Here is a 12427-nt window from a genome sequence, read left to right on the forward strand (position 1 = left end):
ATCGAGAAACTGTATTTCATCATTTGGTCGAATTAGGTCCACCTGAAATTGAACACATGTACCAACTCACAAGTAAAAAACAGCTTGAACACATGTACAAGGAGGTACAGAAAAAATATTTTAGGCTGTATAAATAGAGATCTTAAGTATAAATTCTTATGAAAAACAAGATCAGTGAAATAAAATACTAAAGGAATCTAAAATGAGTGGACATGCTTACTATTTTCTCTCCAACAGCTTGAGTACTAGGCTCCCCATTTTTTTTCTTGTGACCTTCAATCCAAACTTGCAATCTTGTAATTTTTGTATCTACCGGACTTGTCTTTTCCTTAAATATAGAAATATATACAAAATCATTACGACACAATTCAAAAGATACATATATCATTACTTATTACTTAAATTATAAAAAATTAAAAATATTTATCATAATATGAGTCAAACGAGCATAACCTACCTGAATGGAGAAGTCTCAAATCCTGTTAAGGCACTACCACAACAAATCTACTGATATTTTGAGCTGGAAAAATCCAAATTGGATATGCTTCAGCTGTTACTGATAAGAATTAAATCCACATAATTATTTAACAAAGAACATACAAGAAACTAAGACGGAAAAGTGAAACTATTCGACCAGAAGGAACAACAATTACATAATATCTTTCCGATCTTGTAGCAGCAAATCAAACTCGGAAAAGCAAGTAGCATGGAAGTTCCATCTCAGATATGCTCGTTGAGAAGAACTACCTTAGCACAAATCATGGAGCTTTCTAGATATGTAGCAAGCCAACAGAGACCAAGCCAACACGCAGACGCCATCACAATGCAAGACCAAACACTACTGTGCGGAAAAGAATTAGTGCTATCAATTCAACAGTACATTAAAGACATGAATCTAGTGGCAGACTTATATATAACATGCTTGCGAATATAAGTAAATACCTCTTCGTTCAAAACACAATTTGAAGATTATCTAGGTCTATGTATGTCATCTTAGGGTCCTCTGCCATTTTAGTATCAAATAGAGGAGTAGCCAGCTTGGGAGGGTTCTAAACAAAGGTGAATCACTCATTAAGACAAAAAATCTCCAAAACAATCAAACATGCAAGTTAACTTTTTGATTACCAAGAAAGAAAATCGCATATAAAAAATTGATTCCTACATCATTATATTTTAAACAAATAAATATCATGTATTATTCACACAAGTTTTACAAAACTTGTAATTACAAAACTTGAAAAAACCTATCATTATATTTTAATAGGTAGAGGTAACTGACAAAGTTTTTCCTTGGTATTATGTCCTTCCATCATGTAATTGCCACAAAGTTAATTTTTTTTATGGATAACAGTATATAAATATGATCATTCTTTGGCCTGTGCCAAACAGATTTGCTATTGTTATAAGAGAGATAGTTCAATAAACTAGATTGCAAATGAATCATAGAGATTGCAGGAACCTAAGTTGAAAGAAAACGTTTAATATTGAAAGGAAGTAAGGTAGGTTTTCATTACCTAGAGGGAGTTTGCCCTCTTAGGGGGAGAATGAAAAGCTTAACTTATGTGTTCATTACCTAGTGGCATTAAGAAGGAGGCTATAGGATTAGCCTAACTTACATGTGGGATTGTAAGTGTTATTGTGGTATTGTCAAACATCAAAAAGGGGGAGATTGTTGGTGCAATATCCCTCAGGTCAAGGTTGACCTGGTTAACCAAGCTGAGTCTTGGTTTGGGTTTAGATGTTTGACAATAAGATACTGATTGAAGGAGAGTCAAGTAGGTCAAGGTTGACCGGATACTTGACTGGGAAGTCCTGACTGGGATGTTAGGCAGAAGGAAATCCTGGTGAGTGAAGCCAGGTGAAAGTCCTGACTGGGATGTTAGGCAGAAGAAAATCCTAGTGAGTGAAGCTAGGTGAAAGTCCTGGTGAGTGAAGCCAGGCAAGGGAAATCCAGGTGGATCAAGGATGATCGGACATCTGGTGTTGGGAAGTCCAAGTAGGTCAAGAGAGTGACCGGATACTTGGCATGAAAGAAAAGTCCAAGTAGGTCAAGAGAGTGACCGGATACTTGGCATGAAAGAAAAGTACAAGTGGGTCAAAGGGATTGACCGGACACTTGTTGGGGAGTCCTGGCAGGTCAAGGGAGTGACCAGATGCTAGGCATGATGTACCAACAAGTCAAGGTTGACCGGATGTTGGTTTGGGAGGTTCGGGACTTGGTTTTGGGCAAAAACCAAGTGCTGGATCGATCAGTGGATCGATCCAGATCTTTCCTAGCGAACAGAGAGCCTCTGGATCGATCGGTGGATCGATCCAGAGGTCCCAATCGATCAGCCGATCGATTGGGACGCGGCTGCTTCGCGCGATAAGCGCTGGATCAATCCGTGGATCGATCCAGGCGTTTTTCCTAGAGCACAGAGGCGCTCTGGATCGATCTGTGGATCGATCCAAAGCCTCCCCGATCGATTGGGAACATTTGAATCGATCGGGTTCCGACCGTTGGCGTCGATTTAAGCTGCAGGCGTGCGATGGCTGCGGCAGATCTCTTCTCCGATTCACTCCAGATCTTTCGCCAACTTCTCCACAGCGCTCTCAAAGATCAGATCGCCAGTTCTTGAAGGATCTTGGAAGCTTTCCAAGTCAAGAGGCGGATCAAAGACAAGAAGAGAAGCTAGGGTTAGGGTTTTCTGTACTCATTGTAAGCTTTGCGCTTGTATTTAGTTTCCCTTTCCTTTCTTCTTGTACTGAGAGTCTTGTAGGGCTTCTCCGCCCTCGGTAGTTACCGAAAAGGAGTGTTTTCATAGTGGAGGGTGCGTGCGTGGTGTGGATCCTTGGACTAGTCACCTCTTGTGAGGTGGATACCAAGTAAACCAACCTTGTTAGCGTTGTGTGTTTGTTTCTGTTATTTTCCGCTGCATATCCTTGAAGAAACAAGCCACGCCGAGCGACGAGCACGCGACGAGCTATTCACCCCCCCTCTAGCTACTTTTGGTCCTAACAAGTGGTATCAGAGCAAGGCCGCTCTTCACCGGAATCATCGCCGGAAGGGTCAAGCATAACAAGAAAAGCTAGAGGGTGAAGAAGTTGGAGCAAATTCTTCAAGTTCAAGACTTTATCAAGCTCAACTTCAAGATGCAATTCCAAGATGGGCTTGGATTTGACACAAGGGTGGCTCCACCATACACTTCTACGAGTTTCGATTCTTGGAAATCAAGAATCGAAAATTTTCTTATGATGGAGATAGAGCAATGGTTTGCTCTAATGGAAGGCTTCAAGGCTCCAAGAAATTCAAAGGGCAAAGTTCTAAAGAAAAGCAAATGGAGCCCGGAGCAAGTCCAAAGGTGCGAGGCAAATGACAAAGTGACCAAGCTTTTGGTCAATTTATTGCCAAGCACCATCCTTTGCAAAATTGGAGAGTTTGAAGATGCAAAGGAGCTATGGAGCAAATTGGCCAAGCTTCATGAAGAGATCCCCTCCACTGTACAAGATCATGAAGAATCCAGAGAGGGTGACTCTTTGGAGCAAGACCAAGAGGAGGACTCCGAGGTTGAGAGATGCTCAACCTCCGAAGAAGAGGAAATCCAAGAAGCTTCATCCTCAAGGGAATGCAACGAAGGGAACAAGGAGGGAGCATACTCCTTGTTTCATGTTCAAGATGATGAAGCCTCCACCTCTAGGATTGAGGGGGAGCAATCCTTGGTGACGCCGGATCAAGAAGAAGGAGAAGCTTCTACATCCGGGTCAAGTGAAGAAGAAGAAGATGGTGCCACCTCCGAAATTCAAGAAATAGCAAATGGAGGAGCAAGTGCCATCCCTACACAAGAAGGTATAAATGTTTCAATTAAAAATAAAAATCATATAATATGTTTTGAGTGTAGGGAAAGTGGGCACTACAAGAGCAAGTGTCCCAACTTGGCCAAGAAGAAGGGTCAAGTGGCACAAAAGGGCAAGGAGAAGCCCAAGGAGACCATTCCCGGAACAAAGAAGAGCAAGGAGCATATCATATGCTTCTCTTGCAATCAAAAGGGGCATTACCGGAGTCAATGCCCTAAGGGGAATAAGATGGTCAAGGCTCAAGGAGGAAGCTCAAGTCAAGGGGGAGCCTCTAAGGTAAAAAGGAAGATAACTTTTATTGAGCCTACCCCTTTACATTATGGTAAAAAGCATGATAGTTCTAACTTTTATCATTTTAATGCAATTTACCATAAGAATAGGAAGCATGAGGGCTTTAAGGAAAAGCATGTGGCCCTACATGCCAAAACTACTACACCTAAGGCTAGGAATGTAGGTAAAAGTCTAGGCAAGAACTCTAAGGATTGTAGCTACAAGCCTAGAAACAAAAATGCTCATGAACTTAATGGAAAAAAAAAACTAAGGACTTAGTGATGGAAAATCAAGTCTTGAGGTCAAGACTTGATAAAATGGAAAAGACCCTAAAAAGGATGGAAAATATCCTATTAGGGCAAAAAGAGCATAACCTAGGTTTAGGGGTACAAAAGCCATCCAATGGCCATAGAGGTTTGGGATACAAACCAAAGGCTAAGAAGGATGTGCCCTCTTACCATAGAGTTCCATATAGTTATGGAACAAACCCTAGGTCTAGTGGTCAAGCCAAAAATACTAGGGAAGTCATCCCTAAGAGTATTTTTGCAATAAATGTGACTAAGGCTTCTAAGAAGTCTAAGAAAGTCACAAACAAGGTCACAAGGGAGGCTATCCCTAGAGTTGACATAGAAAGTGTGACCAAGGCCTCCAAGAAGCCAAACAAGGTCACTAGGAAGGTATCTAGGGAAGTTATCCCTAGTAAATACCTAGAGCATCCAAGGAGCACCAATAGGTGTTGGGTTCCTAGGAGCATCTTCTCTACCCCATAGATGGGTTAGAGAGTGTCAACTCCGATTAGAAGGGTAGTTAACCCAACTTTGAGGAAATTGACACTCAAGGAGCATTTTCAAGGTTTTTGTTAACCTTTGAAAATGAAATGGAAGTATTATTTACTCCTTGAAAGAGTAAAATGTGCCTAATGGTGGAAAATCGATTTTATCTTAAAAAGGCATAAATTGGGAAAACCTAGAGAAATACCAAGTTGGGATTTTGGTATTCTCTTATAAATTTTAAGGCACTCCGGGCCTTGATTTATGTGATTACTCTTGAAGAAAAATGGAATATGCCAACATTTGAGGATAAGCTTAATTTCAATTGGCATAAATTAATCAAGAGAATTAGAAATGCCCATTTAGGTTTTGGCACTCTCTTGAAGCACTTTGGGCAATCTAGGGTTTAAGTTTTAGGATTAGCTAAGATTAACGATACTTAGGTAGGTAATCTAGGTATATTTTATTTATGCTAAACCTTGCCATGATTGTTTGCTCATAATATGCCATGACATCATATTTTATCTTATTTGTATTTTGCATTCATGACTTATCATGAAAATACAAAAATACCATGTCATGCCATACATACATCATGTAGTTATAGGAATCTTTCTTTTGAAAGCTATTTTATTTTGATGTATGCCATAACATTATCATGCATTATGTTTATTTCCTTAAAATTAAGGACATATGGCATTAGTTAAACAAGTGGCATTTGTTTACAACAAGTGGAATAAACAAGTGACATTTGTTTAACAAGTAAATCAACAAGTAACATCCTTTGTGGATGTCTACCTCTCAAAATGCCTAGATAGATATGCATGATCCCTAGAATAGGGCAAAACCAAAATCTTACATCTCACAAAGACCTATAAGATGACTTGTATGTGTTTCAGTGCACATTAGATACAAGTGAGATGTTAGGATGATGAACAAAACTCAAGATGTTGATTTAGTGCATTCTTTTGAGTTTTAAGTTCATCAAAACACATAGTTATGTGTTTTCCCATCATTGGGAAAGCTAATGTACAAGTCATGTGCATTATGCCCAAGGAACATGATGGGATATTGGTTTTGAAAATGTTTTTAAAATGTTTTTGGAAAACTTTGGTGAAGGCTATCTTTTGATAGTAATCACCATTGAATAGTTAGACACAAACTTGAAGAAAACGCTAAAGTTTTTGCAAGTTTTCAAGTTTGTGTCAATATTTGAAAATATAAAGTATTTTCATGATTAAGTATGCCCTAAATAATGTCTACACGAAATTTCATGATTTTTGGATTTTTGTAGAATTTTCTAGGGGTTTCTGAAGTTGACTGAAATGGAATTTCAGCAACTATCAGAACTCCGATCGATCCATGGATCGATTGGAGTTCCTGAATCGATCCGTGGATCGATTCAGAAGGTAAATCTTGCGAGCAGAAGCTCGCTGGATCGATCAGTGGATCGATCCACACATACTGAATCGATCAGTGGATCGATTCGGTTGGTTCAATCGATTGGATCCCAACTCCAATCGATCCAAGTTGCTGATTTTGGCTGGGAAGGCCTGACTTCAGCATCTTTGAACCATGGTTAGTCTATGTAACCATTCCAAACCCTTAAAATACATTTGTATACATAAAAAGGGTGTTTTCGTGTTGAAAACAAGGATGAAATGGTAAAGGAAGGCTAAGTTGAAGTTTAGGTTGAGGTTTGTTTCAAACTTTGAACATTTGAACCTCAAAACTTCTAAATTTGGGTTTCCTAAAGGTTTAGGGATTCCAAGTCATTGTTGGAGCAATGACAGAAGTTACCAACATGTCTTTAGGGGGAGGGACTCTTTAAAGGCATGAAATTATTTTTCATGAACCTTGGAAGGTGGTTAACTTTCTTTAAAAGAAAATGCTCATGGACGAGCTTTTGAACTTGAAATGGGGAGTGGATATCCTCGTTATTTCAAGTGGAAACTCAAGTGGTTAGAAAATGCTCAAGGTTGGGTATTTGTCTACATTGAGGGTGAAGTTAAGGATAAATGAAGGGTATGGGACCTTCATTGTCGTGTTGATCACAACGAGTGATGTTGTGAACAACGATGAGCAACTCTTCAGGGGGAGAGTTGTCAACAAATGGATTTGTTGATGTATACCCAAAATTGGGGCATGAGTTGATGTGTGCCCAAAGATGGGTTGATGTGTTTTATCAGTAGGGGGTTGATGTGTGCCAATAGGGGGAGAATGAAAGGAAGTAAGGTAGGTTTTCATTACCTAGAGGGAGTTTGCCCTCTTAGGGGGAGAATGAAAAGCTTAACTTATGTGTTCATTACCTAGTGGCATTAAGAAGGAGGCTATAGGATTAGCCTAACTTACATGTGGGATTGTAAGTGTTATTGTGGTATTGTCAAACATCAAAAAGGGGGAGATTGTTGGTGCAATATCCCTCAGGTCAAGGTTGACCTAGTTAACCAAGCTGAGTCTTGGTTTGGGTTTAGATGTTTGACAATAAGATACTGATTGAAGGAGAGTCAAGTAGGTCAAGGTTGACCGGATACTTGACTGGGAAGTCCTGACTGGGATGTTAGGCAGAAGGAATTCCTGGTGAGTGAAGCCAGGTGAAAGTCCTGACTGGGATGTTAGGCAGAAGAAAATCCTGGTGAGTGAAGCCAGGTGAAAGTCCTGACTGGGATGTTAGGCAGAAGGAAATCCTGGTGAGTGAAGCCAGGTGAAAGTCCTGACTGGGATGTTAGGCAGATGAAAATCCTAGTGAGTGAAGCTAGGTGAAAGTCCTGGTGAGTGAAGCCAGGCAAGGGAAATCCAGGTGGATCAAGGATGATCGGACATCTGGTGTTGGGAAGTCCAAGTAGGTCAAGAGAGTGACCGGATACTTGGCATGAAAGAAAAGTCCAAGTAGGTCAAGAGAGTGACCGGATACTTGGCATGAAAGAAAAGTACAAGTGGGTCAAAGGGATTGACCGGACACTTGTTGGGGAGTCCTGGCAGGTCAAGGGAGTGACCAGATGCTAGGCATGATGTACCAACAAGTCAAGGTTGACCGGATGTTGGTTTGGGAGGTTCGGGACTTGGTTTTGGGCAAAAACCAAGTGCTGGATCGATCAGTGGATCGATCCAGATCTTTCCTAGCGAACAGAGAGCCTCTGGATCGATCGGTGGATCGATTCAGAGGTCCCAATCGATCAGCCGATCGATTGGGACGATGCTGGATCGATCGGTGGATCGATCCAGGCGTTTTTCCTAGAGCACAGAGGCGCTCTGGATCGATCTGTGGATCGATCCAAAGCCTCCTCGATCGATTGGGAACATTTGAATCGATCGGGTTCCGACCGTTGGCGTCGATTTGAGCTGTAGGCGTGCGATGGCTGCGGCAGATCTCTTCTCCGATTCACTCCAGATCTTTCGCCAACTTCTCCACAGCGCTCTCAAAGATCAGATCGCCAGTTCTTGAAGGATCTTGGAAGCTTTCCAAGTCAAGAGGCGGATCAAAGACAAGAAGAGAAGCTAGGGTTAGGGTTTTCTGTACTCATTGTAAGCTTTGCGCTTGTATTTAGTTTCCCTTTCCTTTCTTCTTGTACTGAGAGTCTTGTAGGGCTTCTCCGCCCTCGGTAGTTACCGAAAAGGAGTGTTTTCATAGTGGAGGGTGCGTGCGTGGTGTGGATCCTTGGACTAGTCACCTCTTGTGAGGTGGATACCAAGTAAACCAACCTTGTTAGCGTTGTGTGTTTGTTTCTGTTATTTTCCGCTGCATATCCTTGAAGAAACAAGCCACGCCGAGCGACGAGCACGCGACGAGCTATTCACCCCCCCCTCTAGCTACTTTTGGTCCTAACAAATATGTCATCAAGATAATATACATACTAAACCTAGAACTCTATCATAGAACAAAAAAAAAAAGATATTAAAAAAAATAAATAAATAAATAAAGTATGGAAAACCTAGAACTCTATCATAGAACTCTTATCCTAATTGTTAGAAAAAGAGGTAGAAACATGGGAGAATTAGGATATACACAAACCTAAGAGGAGATGAACTCTTATCCATTAGATTAATTCTAAACTAAATAAATCTACACACAATCAACAACTAATTACAACATGTATCAACTAATGATATACCAATCATACTAGCTGATCTAGTAATCTAATTAACCCTAATTCCTACACCTTACCTCAAATCACAGCTACTGTTGATGCTGGAACAAGTAGAGCAGAACCAAGAACACCTACAGTACACAGAACCTCACCTCACAGTCGTGCTTGTTGATCCACAGCACTCAACCTCATTGGAATCAATCGGATCACAACAGGAGGTCAAGCAGGGAGATCACTGATCAATTAACCATCCTTCTAGCCTCTTCCCGGCAGCTCAAGAACACCTCCCTGATACCAACATCTCCAAATCTGTAACCTAATTCAACCGAAAAGAAGAAGAGGATCGGTAACAGAGAAGAAGACCTAAGCTTACCTCAATCGGTTGTCTCCAGAAGGTATCGCCCAATCCGATCCACTTTGAGGAGCCACGGATCGTTATGTGAACAGCTCAAGAAGGAGGAAACGAAGGGTCAATCGGTCGGAAACAACCAAAACCAAGCCCTCCACCGTGCCCTAGCCACCTAGCCATCGTCGCTCACGCGTAAGAACCGGCCGAGGAAGGGATCGCTCCATCGGAAGAGCTTGGACAGCGTCAGCACCTTCAAGAATCCGGCGATGGTCCTCAGGCGACGCGAAGAGGCCCAGATCGTCGGAAAGCAGTTGCCCTTTGTCGGCGTCGGGTGCGTCGGATCTTCCGCGTGAGAGAAGAGAGAGATCGGACTGAGAAGGAGAAGGGCTTCGGCTGGATCTGAGCTTAAGGGTCGATACCGGCAGAGAAAAGATCGCCGGAGCTGAAGCCTTGCTCCGTCGGCGTCGATCGTCCGCAGGAGAGAACAGAGAAGAGAGGAAGTCGGGTCGAAGGGGTTGGGGAAGAAAGGTTCGGCGTTTGGGAAAGAAAATAAGGAAAAAGGATTATATAAATAAAATATTTCCTCACTTAAATGGGTATCCCAAACAGGCTTTATCCGCGCCGTCAATTTGTCCCCTTAAAACCCGTCGTACGAGCTCCGAAAAATTTTCAGAAAATTTCTAAAAATTCCAGAAAAATTTTATAAGGCTATTTCCCAAATAACCTTATAATTTAAATTTTCCGATATCTTACCGCGTGCAGCGTGAGAAGTTTTTCGGCGCCGTAGGGAAAAGTGCAGAGGGTGTGACAAGTGCGGACGAGGGTTTGGATTTTTGCTAAGGCTAATTATTAATAGATTAAACTAATTATTAATGGATTAATAATGACATTTATTAGAAATGTCAAGATAAAGGATCTAACATGATATTTTATTTTATTTTTGTATTATTTTTAAATAAATGTCATTATAAGGTATTTATTATGACACTTAGAAATAAGTGTCATTAAGATAATATCACAATAGATCAATTTTACTGTAGTGGGAGAGGAAGCGGCGATGGCTTCGGCGGCTTTGATCCGGTTTATGTTTTTAACCTAGCATTTTTTTTATTTTAATTGTGTTTTTTTACTTATTACATTTTTATTTAATTACATATTTTAAGTTTTTCTTTACTTATTTTTTTAACCATGTTTATTATTGATCGACTTTTGGGGTTGGATGTATTTTTTTTATTATTTACATATTTTTATTTAATTTATTTTTTTTAAAGATAACTATCTTTTAAACTATAATTTTAAAAAAAATTAAAGTTGGTCAAAACATGCTGGGTCAAAACACATTCCTTTTAATCATGGTCGTAAATAATAATAAAAAAATTATTATTATTTTTTAAACTAATCGCAGCATGCTGCATGCCGTTAATAATTTTAAAAAGTATTCGCAGCGTGCTTATTTTTGCATGCTGTTATTGTTATTAAATATTTATAGTATTAACGGCATACTTTTAATGTGCGCCGTTAATATCTAGACGTAATTTTTTTCCTTCTTTAAGTTTATACTATTAACAGCGCGCATCAATATGCACGCCGTTAATAATACTATTAACGGCGTGCTTTTAATGTGCGCTGTTAATAGCAAGCTGCGAAAAGCTATTTTTGTTGTAGTGCAATGACGTTCAATCAGTACAATTCTCTTGCAAGTGGAAGTAAATACAAATATGAATTTGAAGCAGCGGTGAGCATCTAATAATAATGATATTGTTTGTATTTTAATATAAATGCTAGTTGATGGAAAATGAAAATTTCCTCTTCAATGTTCAGGTATCAGATTTTAAATTATATAGTCGTGAGCACGTTGCTGCTATTCATCCAAACTTGGAAAGGCATTATCCGTTTGATAGATGGGTCTCTTGCACAATTGAATGTCCACAACAACAAGCAAGGTAAATCGAGCAGAAGGTGTGAATATAAATAATTGATAAAAAATTATTGACAATTAAAATGCTGTTGTTCTTTACAGCGTTGACTGTGGCTTCTTTGTGATGCAATACATTCGATGTCTCCTATATGATATGAAGATGGACTTCAAACAAGGAGACATGAAAAAGATTAGAATTGATGTAATGGTAGCAATTTTGAGGGATAAATATTTTCAAACATTGGATTAAATATCCAGTCTTGTAAGGCAAAAACTTGTATAGATTGTAAATGCAATTATTACGTAGTGTAAGACTTTTAATATCTTTGTATGTAGTCTTTGTTGTATAATACGGTGGTATGTAGTGTATGAGAAGATTAGAAACTGTCACTGGAATATTAATAAAATTGCATAGTGATTAGTCAGAAATATAAATCACAAAATACAAAATGTAATGCTGGTGCTTATCAGTGGAAAGAGACAATGTATATAAGTTGTAATGCGCACCATTTCTATCTTCTCAAAACTGAAATCATGGTAACGGTTGGGATTGTTTAAAAAATCAAATAGGCTCGGACCAACGGAGGTATCCAGAGCACGTCACTAGGCTCCGTGCCAACTGCCACAGAGCAATACCTTATTAGAAATGGGGTATAAATACGTTTTGACACCAAATATACCATCTTCCCAGTTAGAACTTCACAGGGAACATGATTTCAGGTAGAACCAAGTAGGGGAGGGCCATCAGTGGGTTTTGGTGAAAACCCAGGCCCAGGCCCACGTTGGGCCTGATATCCAAGCGTATCAGGCCCACGGTGGGCCTGATATCCAAGCATATCAGGCCCAATGTGGGCCTGATATCCAAGCATATCAGGCCCAAAGTCGCCTTGACACTTATAAATGGCAACTGGCACGGAGCCATACTTCGTAATCCATGGTTTATAAATTATGTTTGACACCATAAATACCATCTCCCCACCAAGACCTTCACATGGGACTTGATTTCATGAAAATCCAAGTAGGGGAGGGCCATGATGGGTTTGCTCAAAACCACCGATGGACCTAGACATCAGTTGGACCCATTTCAGCGCTAGTGGTATTCGGAGTTGCAAGGACTCGGAATCTAGTGGCATATAATAATTTAAATATTTATAGGTGTTGGGAAAAATTTAAAATACAATCAGCCTCCGTTGGGCTG

General features: G+C 40.1%; 1 long non-coding RNA gene across 2 annotated transcripts; it reads right to left on the reverse strand.

Moving 5' to 3' along the window:
• Positions 1-11: 11 nt before the first annotated feature.
• On the reverse strand, positions 12-9548 carry LOC122045032. Of its 2 annotated transcripts, XR_006129886.1 has the most exons (6): positions 9336-9548; positions 9115-9250; positions 748-838; positions 458-520; positions 221-328; positions 12-42 (listed from the first exon to the last, which is right to left on the reverse strand). It is a non-coding gene; the product is annotated as an uncharacterized LOC122045032 (long non-coding RNA). The 2 variants fall into 2 exon arrangements; XR_006129885.1 differs by lacking the exon at positions 748-838.
• Positions 9549-12427: the final 2879 nt, after the last annotated feature.

Source organism: Zingiber officinale, chromosome 2B (assembly GCF_018446385.1).
Source record: "Zingiber officinale cultivar Zhangliang chromosome 2B, Zo_v1.1, whole genome shotgun sequence".
In the NCBI taxonomy this organism is placed as follows: Eukaryota; Viridiplantae; Streptophyta; class Magnoliopsida; order Zingiberales; family Zingiberaceae; genus Zingiber; species Zingiber officinale.